We start from the raw sequence: 23,084 nt of genomic DNA on the forward strand, positions 1-23,084 counted from the left end.
CCGTGAAACAGAACATTATCGTGGACCAGAGATCGAACATTACCGTGGACCAGAGACAGAACATTATCGTGGACCAGAGAAGGAACATTACCGTGGACCAGAGACGGAACATTACCGTGAAACCGAAACAGAACATTATCGTGGACCAGAGACGGAACATTACCGTGAAACCGAACATTATCGTGGACCAGAGATCAAACATTACCGTGGACCATAGACAGAACATTACCGTGGACCAGAAACAGAAAATTATCATGGACCAGAAACGGAACATTAACGTGAAACAGAAACACATTATCGTGGACCAGAGACGGAACATTACCGTGAAACCGAACATTATCGTGGACCAGAGATCGAACATTATCGTGGACCAGAGACAGAATATTACCGTGCACCAGAGACAGAACATTACCGTGGACCAGAGACAGAACATTACCGTGGACCAGAGACCGAACATTACCTTGAAACCGAACATTATCGTGGACCAGAGACAGAACATTACCATAAAACCGAAACAGAACATTATCGTGGACCAGAAACGGAACATTACCGTGAAACCGAAATAGAACATTATCGTGGACCAGACATGGAACATTACCGTGAAACCGAACATTATCGTGGACCAGAGATCGAACATTACCGTGGACCAGAAACACAACATTATCGTGGACCAGAAACGGAACATTACCGTGAAACAGAAACAGAACATTAGCGTGGACCAGAGACAGAACATTACCGTGAAACAGAAAAACAACATTATCGTGGACCAGAAACGGAACATTACCGTGAAACAGAAACAGAACATTAGCGTGGACCAGAGACAGAACATTACCGTGAAACGGAAATAGAACATTACCGTGGACCAGAAACGGAACATTATCATGGACCAGAGACAGAACATTATCGTGGACCAAAGACGGAACATTATCATAGACCAGAGACGGAACATTACCGTGAAACGGAACATTATCGTGGACCAGACACAGAACATTACCGTGGACCAGAGACAGAACATTACCATGAAACCGAAACAGAACATTATCGTGGACCAGAAACGGAACATTACCGTGAAACAGAAACACAAAATTATCGTGGACCAGAAACGGAACATTACCGTGAAACAGAAACACAACATTATCGTGGACCAGAGATCGAACATTACCGTGGACCAGAGACAGAACATTACCGTGGACCAGAGACAGAACATTACCGTGAAAAAGAAACAGAACATTACCGTGGACCAGAAACGGAACATTATCGTGGACCAGAGAAAGAACATTACCGTGGACCAGAGACAGAACATTATCGTGGACCAGAAACGGAACATTACCGTGAAAAAGAAACAGAACATTACCGTGGACCAGAAACGGAACATTATCGTGGACCAGAGAAAGAACATTACCGTGAAACCGAAACAGAACATTATCGTGGACCAGAAACGGAACATTACCGTGAAAGCGAACATTATCGTGGACCAGATACAGAACATTACCGTGGACCAGAGACAGAACATTACCATGAAACCGAAACAGAACATTATCGTGGACCAGAAACGGAACATTACCGTGAAACAGAAACACAAAATTATCGTGGACCAGAAACGGAACATTACCGTGAAACAGAAACACAACATTATCGTGGACCAGAGACGGAACATTACCGTGAAACCGAACATTATCGTGGACCAGAGATCGAACATTACCGTGGACCAGAGACCGAACATTACCGTGAAAAAGAAACAGAACATTACCGTGGACCAGAAACGGAACATTATCGTGGACCAGAGAAAGAACATTACCATGGACCAGAGACAGAACATTATCGTGGACCAGAAACGGAACATTATCGTGAAAAAGAAACAGAACATTACCGTGGACCAGAAACGGAACATTATCGTGGACCAGAGAAAGAACATTACCGTGAAACCGAAACAGAACATTATCGTGGACCAGAAACGGAACATTACCGTGAAACCGAATATTATCGTGGACCAGACACAGAACATTACCGTGGACCAGAGACAGAACATTACCGTGAAACCGAAACAGAACATTATCGTGGACCAGAAACGGAACATTACCGTGAAACAGAAACACAAAATTATCGTGGACCAGAGATAGAACATTACCGTGGACCAGAGACAGAACATTACCGTGGACCAGAGACAGAACATTTCCGTGGACCAAAGACAGAACATTTCCGTGGACCAGAGACAGAACTATACCGTGGACCAGAGACAGAACATTACTGTGGACCAGAGACCGAACTTTACCTTGAAACCGAACATTATCGTGCACCAGAGATCGAACATTATCGTGGACCAGAGACAGAACATTACCGTGGACCAGAGACAGAACATTACCGTGGACCAGAGACCGAACATTACCTTGAAACCGAAAATTACCGTGGACCAGAAACAGAAAATTACCATGGACCAGAGACAGAACATTACCGTGAAACAATACATTATCATGGACCAGAAACGGAACATTAACGTGAAACAGAAACACAACATTATCGTGGACCAGAGACGGAACATTACCGTGGACCAGAGACGGAACATTACCGTTAAACCGAAACAGAACATTATCGTGGACCAGAAACGGAACATTACCGTGAAACCGAAACAACATTATCGTGGACCAGACACGGAACATTACCGTGAAACCGAACATTATCGTGGACCAGAGATCGAATATTACCGTGGACCAGAGACAGAACATTACCGTGGACCAGAGACAGAACATTACCATGGACCAGAGACAGAACCATATCGTGAAAGAGAACATTATCATGGACAGGAAACGGAACATTACCGTGAAACAGAAACAGAACATTATCGTGGACCAGAAACGGAACATTACCGTGAAACCGAAACAGAAGATTATCGTGGACCAGAAACGGAACATTACCATGAAACAGAACATTATCGTGGACCAAAGACGGAACATTATCGTGGACCAAAGACGGAACATTATCGTGGACCAGAGACGGAACATTACCGTGAAACCGAACATTATCGTGGACCAGACACAGAACATTACCGTGGACCAGAGACAGAACATTACCATGAAACCGAACATTATCGTGGACCAGAAACGGAACATTACCGTGAAACAGAAACAAAAAATTATCGTGGACCAGAAACGGAACATTACCGTGATACAGAAACAGAACATTATCGTGGACCAGAGACGGAACATTACCGTGAAACCCAACATTATCGTGGACCAGAGATCGAACATTATCGTGGACCAGAGACAGAATATTACCGTGGACCAGAGACAGAACATTACCCTGGACCAGAGACAGAACATTACCGTGGACCAGAAACCGAACATTACCTTGAAACGGAACATTACCGTGGACCAGAAACCGAAAATTACCATGGACCAGAGACAGAACATTACCGTGAAACAGAACAATGTCATGGACCAGAAACGGAACATTACCGTGAAACAGAAACACAACATTACCGTGGACCAGAGACGGAACATTACCGTGAAACCGAAACAGAACATTATCGTGGACCAGAGACCGAACAATACCGTGAAACAGAACATTATGGTGGACCAGAGACGGAACATTACCGTGAAACCGAACATTATCGTCGACCAGAAATCGAACATTATCGTGGACCAGAGACAGAACATTACCGTGGACCAGAAATGGAACATTACCGTGAAACCGAACATTTCCATGGACCAGATACGGAACATTACTGTGGACCAGAGACGGAACATTACCGTGGACCAGAACATTACCGTGGACCAGAACATAACCGTGAAACCGAACATTATCGTGGACCAGAGACCGAACATTACCGTGAAACCGAACATTACCGTGGACCAGAGACCAAACATTACCATGAAACCGAAACAGAACATTATCGTGGACCAGAAACGGAACATTACCATGAAACAGAACATTATCGTGGACCAAAGACGGAACATTATCGTGGACCAGAGACGGAACATTACCGTGAAACCGAACATTATCGTGGACCAGACACAGAACATTACCGTGGACCAGAGACAGAACATTACCATGAAACCGAACATTATCGTGGACCAGAAACGGAACATTACCGTGAAACAGAAACAAAAAATTATTGTGGACCACAAACGGAACATTACCGTGATACAGAAACAGAACATTATCGTGGACCAGAGACGGAACATTACCGTGAAACCGAACATTATCGTGGACCAGAGATCGAACATTATCGTGGACCAGAGACAGAATATTACCGTGGACCAGAGACAGAACATTACCGTGGACCAGAGACAGAACATTTCCGTGGACCAGAGACAGAACATTTCCGTGGACCAGAGACAGAACATTACCGTGGACCAGAGACAGAACATTACTGTGGACCAGAGACCGAACTTTACCTTGAAACCGAACATTACCGTGGACCAGAGACAGAACATTACCATGGACCAGAGACAGAACATTACCATGAAACAGAACATTATCGTGGACCAGAAACGGAACATTACCGTGAAACAGAAACACAACATTATCGTGGACCAGAAACCGAACATTACCGTGAAACAGAAACAGAACATTAGCGTGGACCAGAGACAGAACATTACCGTGAAACAGAAAAACAACATTATCGTGGACCAGAAACGGAACATTACCGTGAAACAGAAACAGAACATTAGCGTGGACCAGAGACAGAACATTACCGTGAACCAGATACAGAACATTACCGTGGACCAGAGACAGAACATTACCGTGAAACGGAAATAGAACATTACCGTGGACCAGAAACGGAACATTATCATGGACCAGAGACGGAACATTATCATAGACCAGAGACGGAACATTACCGTGAAACCGAACATTATCGTGGACCAGACACAGAACATTACCGTGGACCAGAGACAGAACATTACCATGAAACCGAAACAGAAGATTATCGTGGACCAGAAACGGAACATTACCGTGAAACAGAAACACAACATTATCGTGGACCAGAGACGGAACATTACCGTGAAACCGAACATTATCGTGGACCAGAGATCGAACATTACCATGGACCAGAGACAGAACATTACCGTGAAAAAGAAACAGAACATTACCGTGGACCAGAAACGGAACATTATCGTGGACCAGAGAAAGAACATTACCGTGGACCAGAGACAGAACATTATCGTGGACCAGAAACGGAACATTACCGTGAAAAAGAAACAGAACATTACCGTGGACCAGAAACAGAACATTATCGTGGACCAAAGACGGAACATTATCATACACCAGAGACGGAACATTACCGTGAAACCGAACATTATCGTGGACCAGACACAGAACATTACCGTGGACCAGAGACAGAACATTACCATGAAACCGAAACAGAACATTATCGTGGACCAGAAATGGAACATTACCGTGAAACAGAAACACAAAATTATCGTGGACCAGAAACGGAACATTACCGTGAAACAGAAACACAACATTATCGTGGACCAGAGACGGAACATTACCGTGGACCAGAGACAGAACATTTCCGTGGACCAGAGACAGAACATTTCCGTGGACCAGAGACAGAACATTTCCGTGGACCAGAGACAGAACATTTCCGTGGACCAGAGACAGAACATTACCGTGGACCAGAGACAGAACATTACTGTGGACCAGAGACCGAACTTTACCTTGAAACCGAACATTACCGTGGACCAGAGACAGAATATTACCATGGACCAGAGACAGAACATTACCATGAAACAGAACATTATCATGGACCAGAAACGGAACATTACCGTGAAAAAGAAAAACAACATTATCGTGGACCAGAGACGGAACATTATCGTGGACCAGAAACGGAACATTATCGTGAAACCGAACATTATCGTGGACCAGAGACGGAACATTACCGTGAAACAGAAACACAACATTATCGTCGACCAGAAACGGAACATTACCGTGAAACAGAAACAGAACATTAGCGTGGACCAGAGACAGAACATTACCGTGAAACCGAACATTACCGTGTACCAGAAACAGAAAATTACCATGGACCAGAGACAGAACATTACCGTGAAACAGAACATTATCATGGACCAGAAACGGAACATTAACGTGAAACAGAAACACATTATCGTGGACCAGAGACGGAACATTACCGTGAAACCGAACATTATCGTGGACCAGAGATCGAACATTATCGTGGACCAGAGACAGAATATTACCGTGGACCAGAGACAGAACATTACCGTGGACCAGAGACAGAACATTACCGTGGACCAGAGACCGAACATTACCTTGAAACCGAACATTATCGTGGACCAGAGACAGAACATTACCATGAAACCGAAACAGAACATTATCGTGGACCAGAAACGGAACATTACCGTGAAACCGAAATAGAACATTATCGTGGACCAGACACGGAACATTACCGTGAAACCGAACATTATCGTGGACCAGAGATCGAAAATTACCGTGGACCAGAGACAGAACATTACCGTGGACCAGAGACAGAACATTACCGTGGACCAGAGACCGAACTTTACCTTGAAACCAAACATTACCCTGGACCAGAGACTGAACATTACCATGGACCAGAGACAGAACCATATCGTGAAACAGATCATTATCATGGACCAGAAACGGAACATTACCGTGAAACAGAAACAGAACATTATCGTGGACCAGAAACGGAACATTACCGTGAAACCAAAACAGAAGATTATCGTGGACCAGAAACGGAACATTACCGTGAAACAGAAACACAACATTACCGTGGACCAGAAACGGAACATTACCTTGAAACCAAAACAGAACATTATCGTGGACCAGAAACGGAACATTATCGTGGACCAGAGACAGAACATTACCATGAAACCGAAAGAGAACATTATCGTGGACCAGAAACGGAACATTATCGTGGACCAGAGACAGAACATTATCGTGGATCAGAGACAGAACATTATCGTGGACCAGAGACGGAATATTATCATGGACCAGAGACAGAACATTACCGTGAAACCGAACATTATCGTGGACCAGAAACAAAAAATTATCGTGGACCAGAAATGGAACATTACCGTGAAACAGAAACACAACATTATCGTGGAACAGAGACGGAACATTACCGTAAAACCGAACATTACCGTGGACCAGAGACAGAACATTACCGTGGACCAGAGACAGAACATTACCGTGAAACCGAAACAGAACATTATCGTGGACCAGAAACGGAACATTACCGTGAAACAGAAACACAACATTATCGTGGACCAGAGACGGAACATTACCGTGGACCAGAAATGGAACATTACCGTGAAACCGAACATTATCGTGGACCAGAGACGGAACATTACCGTGAAACCGAACATTATCGTCGACCAGAAATCGAACATTATCGTGGACCAGAGACAGAAAATTACCGTGGACCAGAAATGGAACATTACCGTGAAACCAAACATTACCATGGACCAGATACGGAACATTAACGTGAAACAGAAACACAACATTATCGTGGACCAGAGACGGAACATTACTGTGGACCAGAGACGGAAAATTACCGTGGACCAGAACATTACCGTGGACCAGAACATTACCGTGAAACCGAACATTATCGTGAAACCGAGCATTATCGTGGACCAGAGACCGAACATTACCGTGAAACCGAACATTACCGTGGACCAGAGACCAAACATTACCATGAAACCGAAACAGAACATTATCGTGGACCAGAAACGGAACATTACCGTGAAACAGAAACACAACATTATCGTGGACCAGAAACGGAACATTACCGTGAAACAGAAACACAACATTATAGTGGACCAGAAACGGAACATTACCGTGAAACGGAAACAGAACATTACCGTGAAACCGAAACAGAACATTATCGTGGACCAGAAACGGAACATTATCGTGGACCAAAGACGGAACATTATCGTGGACCAGAGACGGAACATTACCGTGAAACCGAACATTATCGTGGACCAGACACAGAACATTACCGTGGACCAGAGACAGAACATTACCGTGAAACCGAAACAGAACATTATCGTGGACCAGAAACGGAACATTATCATGGACCAGAGACAGAACATTATCGTGGACCAAAGACGGAACATTATCGTGGACCAGAAACGGAACATTACCGTGAAATAGAAACACAAAATTATCGTGGACCAGAAACGGAACATTACCGTGAACTAGAAACACAACATTATCGTCGACCAGAGACGGAACATTACCGTGAAACCAAACATTATCGTGGACCAGAGATCGAACATTACCGTGGACCAGAGACAGAACATTACCGTGGACCAGAGACAGAACATTACTGTGGACCAGAGACCGAACTTTACCTTGAAACCGAACGTTACCGTGGACCAGAGACAGAACATTACCATGGACCAGAGACAGAACATTACCATGAAACAGAACATTATCATGGACCAGAAACGGAACATTACCGTGAAACAGAAACACAACATTATCGTGGACCAGAGAAGGAACATTACCGTGGACCAGAGACGGAACATTACCGTGAAACCGAACATTATCGTGGACCAGACACAGAACATTACCATGAAACCGAAACAGAACATTATCGTGAACCAGAAACGGAACATTACCGTGAAACAGAAAAACAACATTACCGTGGACCAGAGACAGAACATTACCTTGAAACCAAAACAGAACATTATCGTGGACCAGAAAAGGAACATTATCGTGGACCAGAGACAGAACATTACCGTGAAACCGAAACAGAACATTATCGTGGACCAGAAACGGAACATTATCGTGGACCAGAGACAGAACATTATCGTGGATCAGAGACAGAACATTATCGTGGACCAGAAACGGAAAATTATCATGGACCAGAGACACAACATTACCGTGAAACCTAAACAAAACATTATCGTTGACCAGAAACGGAACATTATCGTGGACCAGAAATGGAACATTACCGTGAAACAGAAACACAACATTATCGTGGACCAGAGACGGAACATTACCGTGAAACCGAACATTACCGTGGACCAGAGACAGAACATTACCGTGGACCAGAGACAGAACATTACCGTGAAACCGAAACAGAACATTACCGTGGACCAGAACATTACCGTGAAACCGAACATTATCGTGAAACCGAACATTATCGTGGACCAGAGACCGAACATGACCGTGAAACCGAACATTACCGTGGACCAGAGACCAAACATTACCATGAAACCGAAACAGAACATTATCGTGGACCAGAAACGGAACATTACCGTGAAACAGAAAAACAACATTATCGTGGACCAGAGACGGAACATTATCGTGGACCAGAAACGGAACATTATCGTGAAACCGAACATTATCGTGGACCAGAGACGGAACGTTACCGTGAAACAGAAACACAACATTATCGTCGACAAGAAACGGAACATTACCGTGAAACAGAAACAGAACATTAGCGTGGACCAGAGACAGAACATTACCGTGAAACAGAAACACAACATTATCGTGGACCAGAAACGGAACATTACCGTGAAACAGAAACAGAACATTAGCGTGGACCAGAGACAGAACATTACCATGAACAAGAGACAGAACATTACCGTGAAACAGAATCACAACATTACCGTGGACCAGAGACAGAAGATTACCGTGAAATGGAAACAGAACATTATCGTGAAACCGAAACAGAACATTATCGTGGACCAAAGACGGAACATTATCGTGGACCAGAGACGGAACAATACCGTGAAACGGAACATTATCGTGGACCAGACACAGAACATTACCGTGGACCAGAGACAGAACATTACCATGAAACCGAAACAGAACATTATCGTGGACCAGAAACGGAACATTACCGTGAAACAGAAACACAAAATTATCGTGGACCAGAAACGGAACATTACCGTGAAACAGAAACAGAACATTATCGTGGACCAGAGACGGAACATTACCGTGAAAGCGAACATTATCGTGGACCAGAGATCGAACATTACCGTGGACCAGAGACAGAACATTATCGTGGACCAGAGAAGGAACATTACCGTGGACCAGATACGGAACATTATCGTGGAGCAGAGAAAGAACATTACCGTGAAACCGAAACAGAACATTATCGTGGACCAGAAACGGAACATTACCGTGAAACCGAACATTATCGTGGACCAGACACAGAACATTACCGTGGACCAGAGACAGAACATTACCGTGAAACCGAAACAGAACATTATCGTGGACCAGAAACGGAACATTACCGTGAAACAGAAACACAAAATTATCGTGGACCAGAGACGGAACATTACCGTGAAACCGAACATTATCGTGGACCAGAGATCGAACATTTCCGTGGACCAGAGACAGAACATTACCGTGGACCAGAGACAGAACATTACTGTGGACCAGAGACCGAACTTTACCTTGAAACCGAACATTACCGTGGACCAGAGACAGAATATTACCATGGACCAGAGACAGAACATTACCATGAAACAGAACATTATCATGGACCAGAAACGGAACATTACCGTGAAAAAGAAAAACAACATTATCGTGGACCAGAGACGGAACATTATCGTGGACCAGAAACGGAACATTATCGTGAAACCGAACATTATCGTGGACCACAGACGGAACATTACCGTGAAACAGAAACACAACATTATCGTCGACCAGAAACGGAACATTACCGTGAAACAGAAACAGAACATTAGCGTGGACCAGAGACAGAACATTACCGTGAAACAGAAACACAACATTATCGTGGACCAGAAAGGGAACATTACCGTGAAACAGAAACAGAACATTAGCGTGGACCAGAGACAGAACATTACCGTGAAATGGAAACAGAACATTACCGTGAAACCGAAACAGAACATTATCGTGGACCAAAGACGGAACATTATCGTGGACCAGAGACGGAACATTACCGTGAAACCGAACATTATCGTGGACCAGACACAGAACATTACCGTGGACCAGAGACAGTACATTACCATGAAACCGAAACAGAACATTATCGTGGACCAGAAACGGAACATTACCGTGAAACCGAACATTATCGTGGACCAGACACAGAACATTACCGTGGACCAGAGACAGAACATTACCGTGAAACCGAAACAGAACATTATCGTGGACCAGAAACGGAACATTACCGTGAAACAGAAACACAAAATTATCGTGGACCAGAGACGGAACATTACCGTGAAACCGAACATTATCGTGGACCAGAGATCGAACATTACCGTGGACCAGAGACAGAACATTACCGTGGACCAGAGACAGAACATTTCCGTGGACCAGAGACAGAACATTTCCGTGGACCAGAGACAGAACATTACCGTGGACCAGAGACAGAACATTACTGTGGACCAGAGACCGAACTTTACCTTGAAACCGAACATTACCGTGGACCAGAGACAGAATATTACCATGGACCAGAGACAGAACATTACCATGAAACAGAACATTATCATGGACCAGAAACGGAACATTACCGTGAAAAAGAAAAACAACATTATCGTGGACCAGAGACGGAACATTATCGTGGACCAGAAACGGAACATTATCGTGAAACCGAACATTATCGTGGACCACAGACGGAACATTACCGTGAAACAGAAACACAACATTATCGTCGACCAGAAACGGAACATTACCGTGAAACAGAAACAGAACATTAGCGTGGACCAGAGACAGAACATTACCGTGAAACAGAAACACAACATTATCGTGGACCAGAAACGGAACATTACCGTGAAACAGAAACAGAACATTAGCGTGGACCAGAGACAGAACATTACCGTGAAATGGAAACAGAACATTACCGTGAAACCGAAACAGAACATTATCGTGGACCAAAGACGGAACATTATCGTGGACCAGAGACGGAACATTACCTTGAAACCGAACATTATCGTGGACCAGACACAGAACATTACCGTGGACCAGAGACAGTACATTACCATGAAACCGAAACAGAACATTATCGTGGACCAGAAACGGAACATTACCGTGAAACAGAAACACAAAATTATCGTGGACCAGAAACGGAACATTACCGTGAAACAGAAACAGAACATTATCGTGGACCAGAGACGGAACATTACCGTGAAACCGAACATTATCGTGGACCAGAGATCGAACATTACCTTGGACCAGAGACAGAACATTATCGTGGACCAGAGAAGGAACATTACCGTGGACCAGAGACGGAACATTACCGTGAAACCGAAACAGAATATTATCGTGGACCAGAAACGGAACATTACCGTGAAACCGAAACAGAACATTATCGTGGACCAGAGACGGAACATTACCGTGAAACCGAACATTATCGTGGACCAGAGATCAAACATTACCGTGGACCAGAGACAGAACATTACCGTGGACCAGAGACAGAACATTACGGTGGACCAGAGACAGAACATTACCTTGAAACCGAACATTACCGTGGACCAGAAACAGAAAATTACCATGGACCAGAGACAGAACATTACCGTGAAACAGAACATTATCATGGACCAGAAACGGAACATTAACGTGAAACAGAAACACAACATTATCGTGGACCAGAGACGGAACATTACCATGGACCAGAGACAGAACATTACCATGAAACAGAACATTATCATGGACCAGAAACGGAACATTACCGTGAAACAGAAACACAACATTATCGTGGACCAGAGAAGGAACATTACCGTGGACCAGAGACGGAACATTACCGTGAAACCGAACATTATCGTGGACCAGACACAGAACATTACCTTGAAACCAAAACAGAACATTATCGTGGACCAGATAAGGAACATTATCGTGGACCAGAGACAGAACATTACCGTGAAACCGAAACAGAACATGATCGTGGACCAGAAACGGAACATTATCGTGGACCAGAGACAGAACATTATCGTGGATCAGAGACAGAACATTACCGTGGACCAGAGACAGAACATTACCGTGGACCAGAGACCGAATATTACCTTGAAACCGAACATTATCGTGGACCAGAGACAGAACATTACCATGAAACCGAAACAGAACATTATCGTGGACCAGAAACGGAACATTACCGTGAAACAGAAACACAAAATTATCGTGGACCAGAAACGGAACATTACCGTGAAACAGAAACACAACATTATCGTGGACCAGAGCCGGAACATTACCGTGAAACCGAACATTATCGTGGACCAGAGATCGAACATTACCGTGGACCAGAGAAAGAACATTACCGTGGACCAGAGACAGAACATTACCGTGAAAAAGAAACAGAACATTACCGTGGACCAGATACGGAACATTATCGTGGACCAGAGAAAGAACATTACCGTGAAACCGAAACAGAACATTATCGTGGACAAGAAACGGAACATTACCGTGAAACCGAACATTATCGTGGACCAGACACAGAACATTACCGTGGACCAGAGACAGAACATTACCGTGAAACCGAAACAGAACATTATCGTGGACCAGAAACGGAACATTACCGTGAAACATAAACACAAAAATTATCGTGGACCAGAGACGGAACATTACCGTGAAACCGAACATTATCGTGGACCAGAGATCGAACATTACCGTGGACCAGAGACAGAACATTACCGTGGACCAGAGACAGAACATTTCCGTGGACCAGAGACAGAACATTTCCGTGGACCAGAGACAGAACATTACCGTGGACCAGAGACAGAACATTACTGTGGACCAGAGACCGAACTTTACCTTGAAACCGAACATTTCCGTGGACCAGAGACAGAACATTTCCGTGGACCAGAGACAGAACATTACCGTGGACCAGAGACAGAACATTACTGTGGACCAGAGACCGAACTTTACCTTGAAACCGAACATTACCGTGGACCAGAGACAGAATATTACCATGGACCAGAGACAGAACATTACCATGAAACAGAACATTATCATGGACCAGAAACGGAACATTACCGTGAAACAGAAAAACAACATTATCGTGGACCAGAGACGGAACATTATCGTGGACCAGAAACGGAACATTATCGTGAAACCGAACATTATCGTGGACCAGAGACGGAACATTACCGTGAAACAGAAACACAACATTACCGTGGACCAGAGACAGAACATTACCGTGAAACGGAAACAGAATATTACCGTGAAACCAAAACAGAACATTATCGTGGACCAGAAACGGAACATTACCGTGAAACAGAAACACAAAATTATCGTGGACCAGAAACGGAACATTACCATGAAACAGAAAAAGAACATTATCGTGGACCAAAGACGGAACATTATCGTAGACCAGAGACGGAACATTACCGTGAAACCGAACATTATCGTGGACCAGACACAGAACATTACCGTGGACCAGAGACAGAACATTACCATGAAACCGAACATTATCGTGGACCAGGAACGGAACATTACCATGAAACAGAAACAAAAAATTATCGTGGACCAGAAACGGAACATTACCGTGATACAGAAACAGAACATTATCGTGGACCAGAGACGGAACATTACCGTGAAACCGAACATTATCGTGGACCAGAGATCGAACATTATCGTGGACCAGAGACAGAACATTACCGTGGACCAGAGACAGAACATTACCGTGGACCAGAGACAGAACATTACCGTGGACCAGAGACCGAACATTACCTTGAAACCGAAAATTACCGTGGACCAGAGACAGAACATTACCGTGGACCAGAGACCGAACTTTACCTTGAAACCGAACATTATCGTGGACCAGACACAGAACATTACCGTGGACCAGAGACCGAACATTACCTTGAAACCGAAAATTACCGTGGACCAGAGACAGAACATTACCGTGGACCAGAGACCGAACTTTACCTTGAAACAGAACATTATCGTGGACCAGACACGGAACATTACCGTGAAACCGAACATTATCGTGGACCAGAGATCGAACATTACCGTGGACCAGAGACAGAACATTACTGTGGACCAGAGACAGAACATTACCGTGGACCAGAGACCGAACTTTACCTTGAAACCGAAAATTACCCTGGACCAGAGACAGAACATTACCATGGACCAGAGACAGAACATTACCGTGAAACAGAACATTATCATGGACCAGAAACGGAACATTACCGTGAAACAGAAACAGAACATTATCGTGGACCAGAAACGGAACATTACCGTGAAACCGAAACAGAAGATTATCGTGGACCAGAAACGGAACATTACCGTGAAACAGAAACACAACATTACCGTGGACCACAGACAGAACATTACCTTGAAACCAAAACAGAACATTATCGTGGACCAGAAACGGAACATTATCGTGGACCAGAGACAGAACATTACCGTGAAACCGAAACAGAACATTATCGTGGACCAGAAACGGAACATTATCGTGGACCAGAGACAGAACATTATCGTGGATCAGAGACAGAACATTATCGTGGAACAGAGACGGAATATTATCATGGACCAGAGACAGAACATTACCGTGAAACCTAAACAGAACATTATCGTTGACCAGAAACGGAACATTATCGTGAAACCGAACATTATCGTGGACCAGAAACACAAAAATTATCGTGGACCAGAAATGGAACATTACCGTGAAACAGAAACACAACATTATCGTGGAACAGAGACGGAACATTACCGTGAAACCGAACATTACCGTGGACCAGAGACAGAACATTACCGTGGACCAGAGACAGAACATTACCGTGAAACCGAAACAGAACATTATCGTGGACCAGAAACGGAACATTACCGTGAAACAGAAACAACATTATCGTGGACCAGAGACGGAACATTACCGTGAAACCGAACATTATCGTGGACCAGAGACAGAACATTACCGTGGACCAGAAATGGAACATTACCGTGAAACCGAACATTATCGTGGACCAGAGACGGAACATTCCCGTGAAACCAAACATTATCGTCGACCAGAAATCGGACATTATCGTGGACCATAGACGGAACATTACCGTGAAACCGAACATTATCGTGGACCAGAGATCGAACATTATCGTGGACCAGAGACAGAACATTACCGTGGACCAGAGACAGAACATTACCGTGGACCAGAGACAGAACATTACCGTGGACCAGAGACCGAACATTACCTTGAAACCGAAAATTACCGTGGACCAGAAACAGAAAATTACCATGGACCAGAGACAGAACATTACCGTGAAACAGAACATTATCATGGACCAGAAACGGAACATTAACGTGAAACAGAAACACAACATTATCGTGGACCAGAGACGGAACATTGTCATGGACCAGAGACGGAACATTACCGTTAAACCGAAACAGAACATTACCGTGGACCAGAGACAGAACATTACCGTGGACCAGAGACAGAACATTACCGTGGACCAGAGACCGAACTTTACCTTGAAACCGAACATTACCCAGGACCAGAGACAGAACATTACCATGGACCAGAGACAGAATATTACCGTGAAACAGAACATTATCATGGACCAGAAACGGAACATTACCGTGAAACAGAAACAGAACATTATCGTGGACCAGAAACGGAACATTACCGTGAAACCGAAACAGAAGATTATCGTGGACCAGAAACGGAACATTACCGTTAAACAGAAACACAACATTACCGTGGACCAGAGACAGAACATTACCTTGAAACCAAAACAGAACATCATCGTGGACCAGAAACGGAACATTATCGTGGACCAGAGACAGAACATTACCGTGAAACCGAAACAGAACATTATCGTGGACCAGAAACGGAACATTATCGTGGACCAGAGACAGAACATTATCGTGGATCAGAGACAGAACATTATCGTGGACCAGAGACGGAATATTATCATGGACCAGAGACAGAACATTACCGTGAAACCTAAAAAGAACATTATCATTGACCAGAAACGGAACATTATCGTGAAACCGAACATTATCGTGGACCAGAAACACAAAATTATCGTGAACCAGAAATGGAACATTACCGTGAAACAGAAACACAACATTATCGTGGAACAGAGACGGAACATTACCGTGAAACCGAACATTACCGTGGACCAGAGACAGAACATTACCGTGGACCAGAGACAGAACATTACCGTGAAACCGAAACAGAACATTATCGTGGACCAGAAACGGAACATTATCGTGGACCAGAGACAGAACATTATCGTGGATCAGAGACAGAACATTATCGTGGACCAGAAACGGAACATTATCATGGACCAGAGACACAACATTACCGTGAAACCTAAACAGAACATTATCGTTGACCAGAAACGGAACATTACCGTGAAACCGAAAATTACAGTGGACCAGAGACAGAACATTACCGTGGACCAGAGACAGAACATTACCGTGAAACCGAAACAGAACATTATCGTGGAACAGAGACACAACATTACCGTGAAACCTAAACAGAACATTATCGTTGACCAGAAACGGAACATTACCGTGAAACCGAACATTACCGTGGACCAGAGACAGAACATTACCGTGGACCAGAGACAGAACATTACCGTGAAACCGAAACAGAACATTATCGTGGAACAGAAACAGAACATTACCGTGAAACAGAAACACAACATTATCGTGGACCAGAGACGGAACATTACCGTGAAACCGAACATTATCGTGGACCAGAGATCGAACATTATCGTGGACCAGAAACGGAACATTACCGTGAAACCGAACATTATCGTGGACCAGAGACGGAACATTACCGTGAAACCGAACATTATCGTCGACCAGAAATGGAACATTATCGTGGACCAGAGACAGAACATTACCGTGGACCAGAAATGGAACATTACCGTGAAACCGAACATTACCATGGACCAGATACGGAACATTACTGCGGACCAGAGACGGAACATTACTGTGGACCAGAACATTACCGTCGACCTGAACATTACCGTGAAACCGAACATTATCGTGAAACCGAAACAGAACATTATCGTGGACCAGAAACGGAACATTATCGTGGACCAAAGACGGAACATTATCGTGGACCAGAGACGGAACATTACCGTGAAACCGAACATTATCGTGGACCAGACACAGAACATTACTGTGGACCAGAGACAGAACATTACCGTGAAACCGAAACAGAACATTATCGTGGACCAGAAACGGAACATTATCATGGACCAGAGACAGAACATTATTGTGGACCAAAGACGGAACATTATCGTGGACCAGAAACGGAACATTACCGTGAAACAGAAACACAAAATTATCGTGGACCAGAAACGGAACATTACCGTGAACTAGAAACACAACATTATCGTTGAACAGAGACGGAACATTACCGTGAAACCAAACATTATCGTGGACCAGAGATCGAACATTACCGTGGACCAGAGACAGAACATTACCGTGGACCAGAGACAGAACATTACCGTGGACCAGAGACAGAACATTACTGTGGACCAGAGACCGAACTTTACCTTGAAACCGAACGTTACCGTGGACCAGAGACAGAACATTACCATGGACCAGAGACAAAACATTACCATGAAACAGAACATTACCGTGGACCAGAGACAGAACATTACCATGGACCAGAGACAGAACATTACTGTGAAACAGAACATTATCATGGACCAGAAACGGAACATTACCCTGAAACAGAAACACAACATTATCATGGACCAGAGACGGAACATTACCGTGAAACCAAACATTATCGTGGACCAGAGATCGAACATTACCGTGGACCAGAGACAGAACATTATCGTGGACCAAAGACGGAATATTATTGTGGACCAGAGACGGAACATTACCGTGAAACCGAACATTATCGTGGACCAGACACAGAACATTACCGTGGACCAGAGACAGAACATTACCGTGAAACCGAAACAGAACATTATCGTGGACCAGAAACGGAACATTATCATGGACCAGAGACAGAACATTATCGTGGACCAAAGACGGAACATTATCGTGGACCAGAAACGGAACATTACCGTGAAACAGAAACACAAAATTATCGTGGACCAGAAACGGAACATTACCGTTAACTAGAAACACAACATTATCGTGGACCAGAGATTGAACATTACCGTGGACCAGAGACAGAACATTACCGTGGACCAGAGACAGAACATTACCGTGGACCAGAGACAGAACATTACCGTGGACCAGAGACAGAACATTACTGTGGACCAGAGACCGAACTTTTCCTTGAAACCGAACGTTACCGTGGACCAGAGACAGAACATTACCATGGACCAGAGACAGAACATTACCATGAAACAGAACATTACCATGAAACAGAACATTACCGTGGACCAGAGACAGAACATTACCATGGACCAGAGACAGAACATTACAGTGAAACAGAACATTATCATGGACCAGAAACGGAACATTACCCTGAAACAGAAACAGAACATTATCGTGGACCAGAAACGGAACATAATCGTGGACCAGAAACGGAACATAATCGTGGACCAGAAACGGAACATTATCGTGGACCAGAAACGGAACATTACCGTGGACCAGAAACGGAACATTACCGTGTAACCGAAACAGAACATTATCGTGGACCAGAAACGGAACATTACCGTGAAACAAAAACACAAAATTATCGTGGACCAGAAACGGAACATTACCGTGAAACAGAAACAGAACATTATCGTGGACCAGAAACGGAACATTACCGTGAACTAGAAACACAACATTATCGTGGAACAGAGACGGAACATTACCGTGAAACCAAACATTATCGTGGACCAGAGATCGAACATTACCGTGGACCAGAGACAGAACATTACCGTGGACCAGAGACAGAACATTACCGTGGACCAGAGACAGAACATTACTGTGGACCAGAGACCGAACTTTACCTTGAAACCGAACGTTACCGTGGACCAGAGACAGAACATTACCATGGACCAGAGACAGAACATTACCATGAAACAGAACATTACCGTGGACCAGAGACAGAACATTACCATGGACCAGAGACAGAACATTACTGTGAAACAGAACATTATCATGGACCAGAAACGGAACATTACCCTGAAACAGAAACAGAACATTATCGTGGACCAGAAACGGAACATTATCGTGGACCAGAAACGGAACATTATCGTGGACCAGAAACGGAACATTATCGTGGACCAGAAACGGAACATTATCGTGGACCAGAAACGGAACATTACCGTGGACCAGAAACGGAACATTACCGTGTAACCGAAACAGAACATTATCGTGGACCAGAAACGGAACATTACCGTGAAACAGAAACACAAAATTATCGTGGACCAGAAACGGAACATTACCGTGAAACAGAAACAGAACATTATCGTGGACCAAAGACGGAACATTATCGTGGACCAGAGACGGAACATTACCGTGAAACCGAACATTATCGTGGACCAGACACAGAACATTACCGTGGACCAGAGACAGAACATTACCGTGAAACAGAAACACAACATTATCGTGGACCAGAGAAGGAACATTACCGTGGACCAGAGACGGAACATTACCGTGAAACCGAAACAGAACATTATCGTGGAACAGAAACAGAACATTACCGTGAAACAGAAACACAACATTATCGTGGACCAGAGACGGAACATTACCGTGAAACCGAACATTATCGTGGACCAGAGACAGAACATTACCGTGAAACCGAACATTATCGTCGACCAGAAATCGAACATTATCGTGGACCAGAGACAGAACATTACCGTGGACCAGAAATGGAACATTACCGTGAAACCGAACATTACCATGGACCAGATACGGAACATTACTGCGGACCAGAGACGGAACATTACCGTGGACCAGAACATTACCGTGGACCAGAACATTACCGTGAAACCGAACATTATCGTGAAACCGAAACAGAACATTATCGTGGACCAGAAACGGAACATTATCGTGGACCAAAGACGGAATATTATTGTGGACCAGAGACGGAACATTACCGTGAAACCGAAACAGAACATTATCGTGGACCAGAAACGGAACATTATCATGGACCAGAGACAGAACATTATCGTGGACCAAAGACGGAACATTATCGTGGACCAGAAACGGAACATTACCGTGAAACAGAAACACAAAATTATCGTGGACCAGAAACGGAACATTACCGTGAACTAGAAACACAACATTATCATGGACCAGAGACGGAACATTACCGTGAAACCAAACATTATCGTGGACCAGAGATCGAACATTACCGTGGACCAGAGACAGAACATTATCGTGGACCAAAGACGGAATATTATTGTGGACCAGAGACGGAACATTACCGTGAAACCGAACATTATCGTGGACCAGACACAGAACATTACCGTGGACCAGAGACAGAACATTACCGAGAAACCGAAACAGAACATTATCGTGGACCAGAAACGGAACATTATCATGGACCAGAGACAGAACATTATCGTGGACCAAAGACGGAACATTATCGTGGACCAGAAACGGAACATTACCGTGAAACAGAAACACAAAATTATCGTGGACCAGAAACGGAACATTACCGTTAACTAGAAACACAACATTATCGTGGACCAGAGATTGAACATTACCGTGGACCAGAGACAGAACATTACCGTGGACCAGAGACAGAACATTACCGTGGACCAGAGACAGAACATTACCGTGGACCAGAGACAGAACATTACTGTGGACCAGAGACCGAACTTTTCCTTGAAACCGAACGTTACCGTGGACCAGAGACAGAACATTACCATGGACCAGAGACAGAACATTACCATGAAACAGAACATTACCATGAAACAGAACATTACCGTGGACCAGAGACAGAACATTACCATGGACCAGAGACAGAACATTACTGTGAAACAGAACATTATCATGGACCAGAAACGGAACATTACCCTGAAACAGAAACAGAACATTATCGTGGACCAGAAACGGAACATAATCGTGGACCAGAAACGGAACATTATCGTGGACCAGAAACGGAACATTACCGTGGACCAGAAACGGAACATTACCGTGTAACCGAAACAGAACATTATCGTGGACCAGAAACGGAACATTACCGTGAAACAAAAACACAAAATTATCGTGGACCAGAAACGGAACATTACCGTTAAACAGAAACAGAACATTATCGTGGACCAAAGACGGAACATTATCGTGGACCAGAGACGGAACATTACCGTGAAACCGAACATTATCGTGGACCAGACACAGAACATTACCGTGGACCAGAGATCGAACATTACCGTGGACCAGAGACAGAACATTATCGTGGACCAAAGACGGAATATTATTGTGGACCAGAGACGGAACATTACCGTGAAACCGAACATTATCGTGGACCAGACACAGAACATTACCGTGGACCAGAGACAGAACATTACCGTGAAACCGAAACAGAACATTATCGTGGACCAGAAACGGAACATTATCATGGACCAGAGACAGAACATTATCGTGGACCAAAGACGGAACATTATCGTGGACCAGAAACGGAACATTACCGTGAAACAGAAACACAAAATTATCGTGGACCAGAAACGGAACATTACCGTTAACTAGAAACACAACATTATCGTGGACCAGAGATTGAACATTACCGTGGACCAGAGACAGAACATTACCGTGGACCAGAGACAGAACATTACCGTGGACCAGAGACAGAACATTACCGTGGACCAGAGACAGAACATTACTGTGGACCAGAGACCGAACTTTTCCTTGAAACCGAACGTTACCGTGGACCAGAGACAGAACATTACCATGGACCAGAGACAGAACATTACCATGAAACAGAACATTACCATGAAACAGAACATTACCGTGGACCAGAGACAGAACATTACCATGGACCAGAGACAGAACATTACTGTGAAACAGAACATTATCATGGACCAGAAACGGAACATTACCCTGAAACAGAAACAGAACATTATCGTGGACCAGAAACGGAACATAATCGTGGACCAGAAACGGAACATTATCGTGGACCAGAAACGGAACATTACCGTGGACCAGAAACGGAACATTACCGTGTAACCGAAACAGAACATTATCGTGGACCAGAAACGGAACATTACCGTGAAACAAAAACACAAAATTATCGTGGACCAGAAACGGAACATTACCGTGAAACAGAAACAGAACATTATCGT

The sequence above is a fragment of the Leuresthes tenuis genome, unplaced genomic scaffold (assembly GCF_036924035.1).
Source record: "Leuresthes tenuis unplaced genomic scaffold, fLeuTen1.0.hap1 SCAF_1, whole genome shotgun sequence".
In the NCBI taxonomy this organism is placed as follows: domain Eukaryota; kingdom Metazoa; phylum Chordata; class Actinopteri; order Atheriniformes; family Atherinopsidae; genus Leuresthes; species Leuresthes tenuis.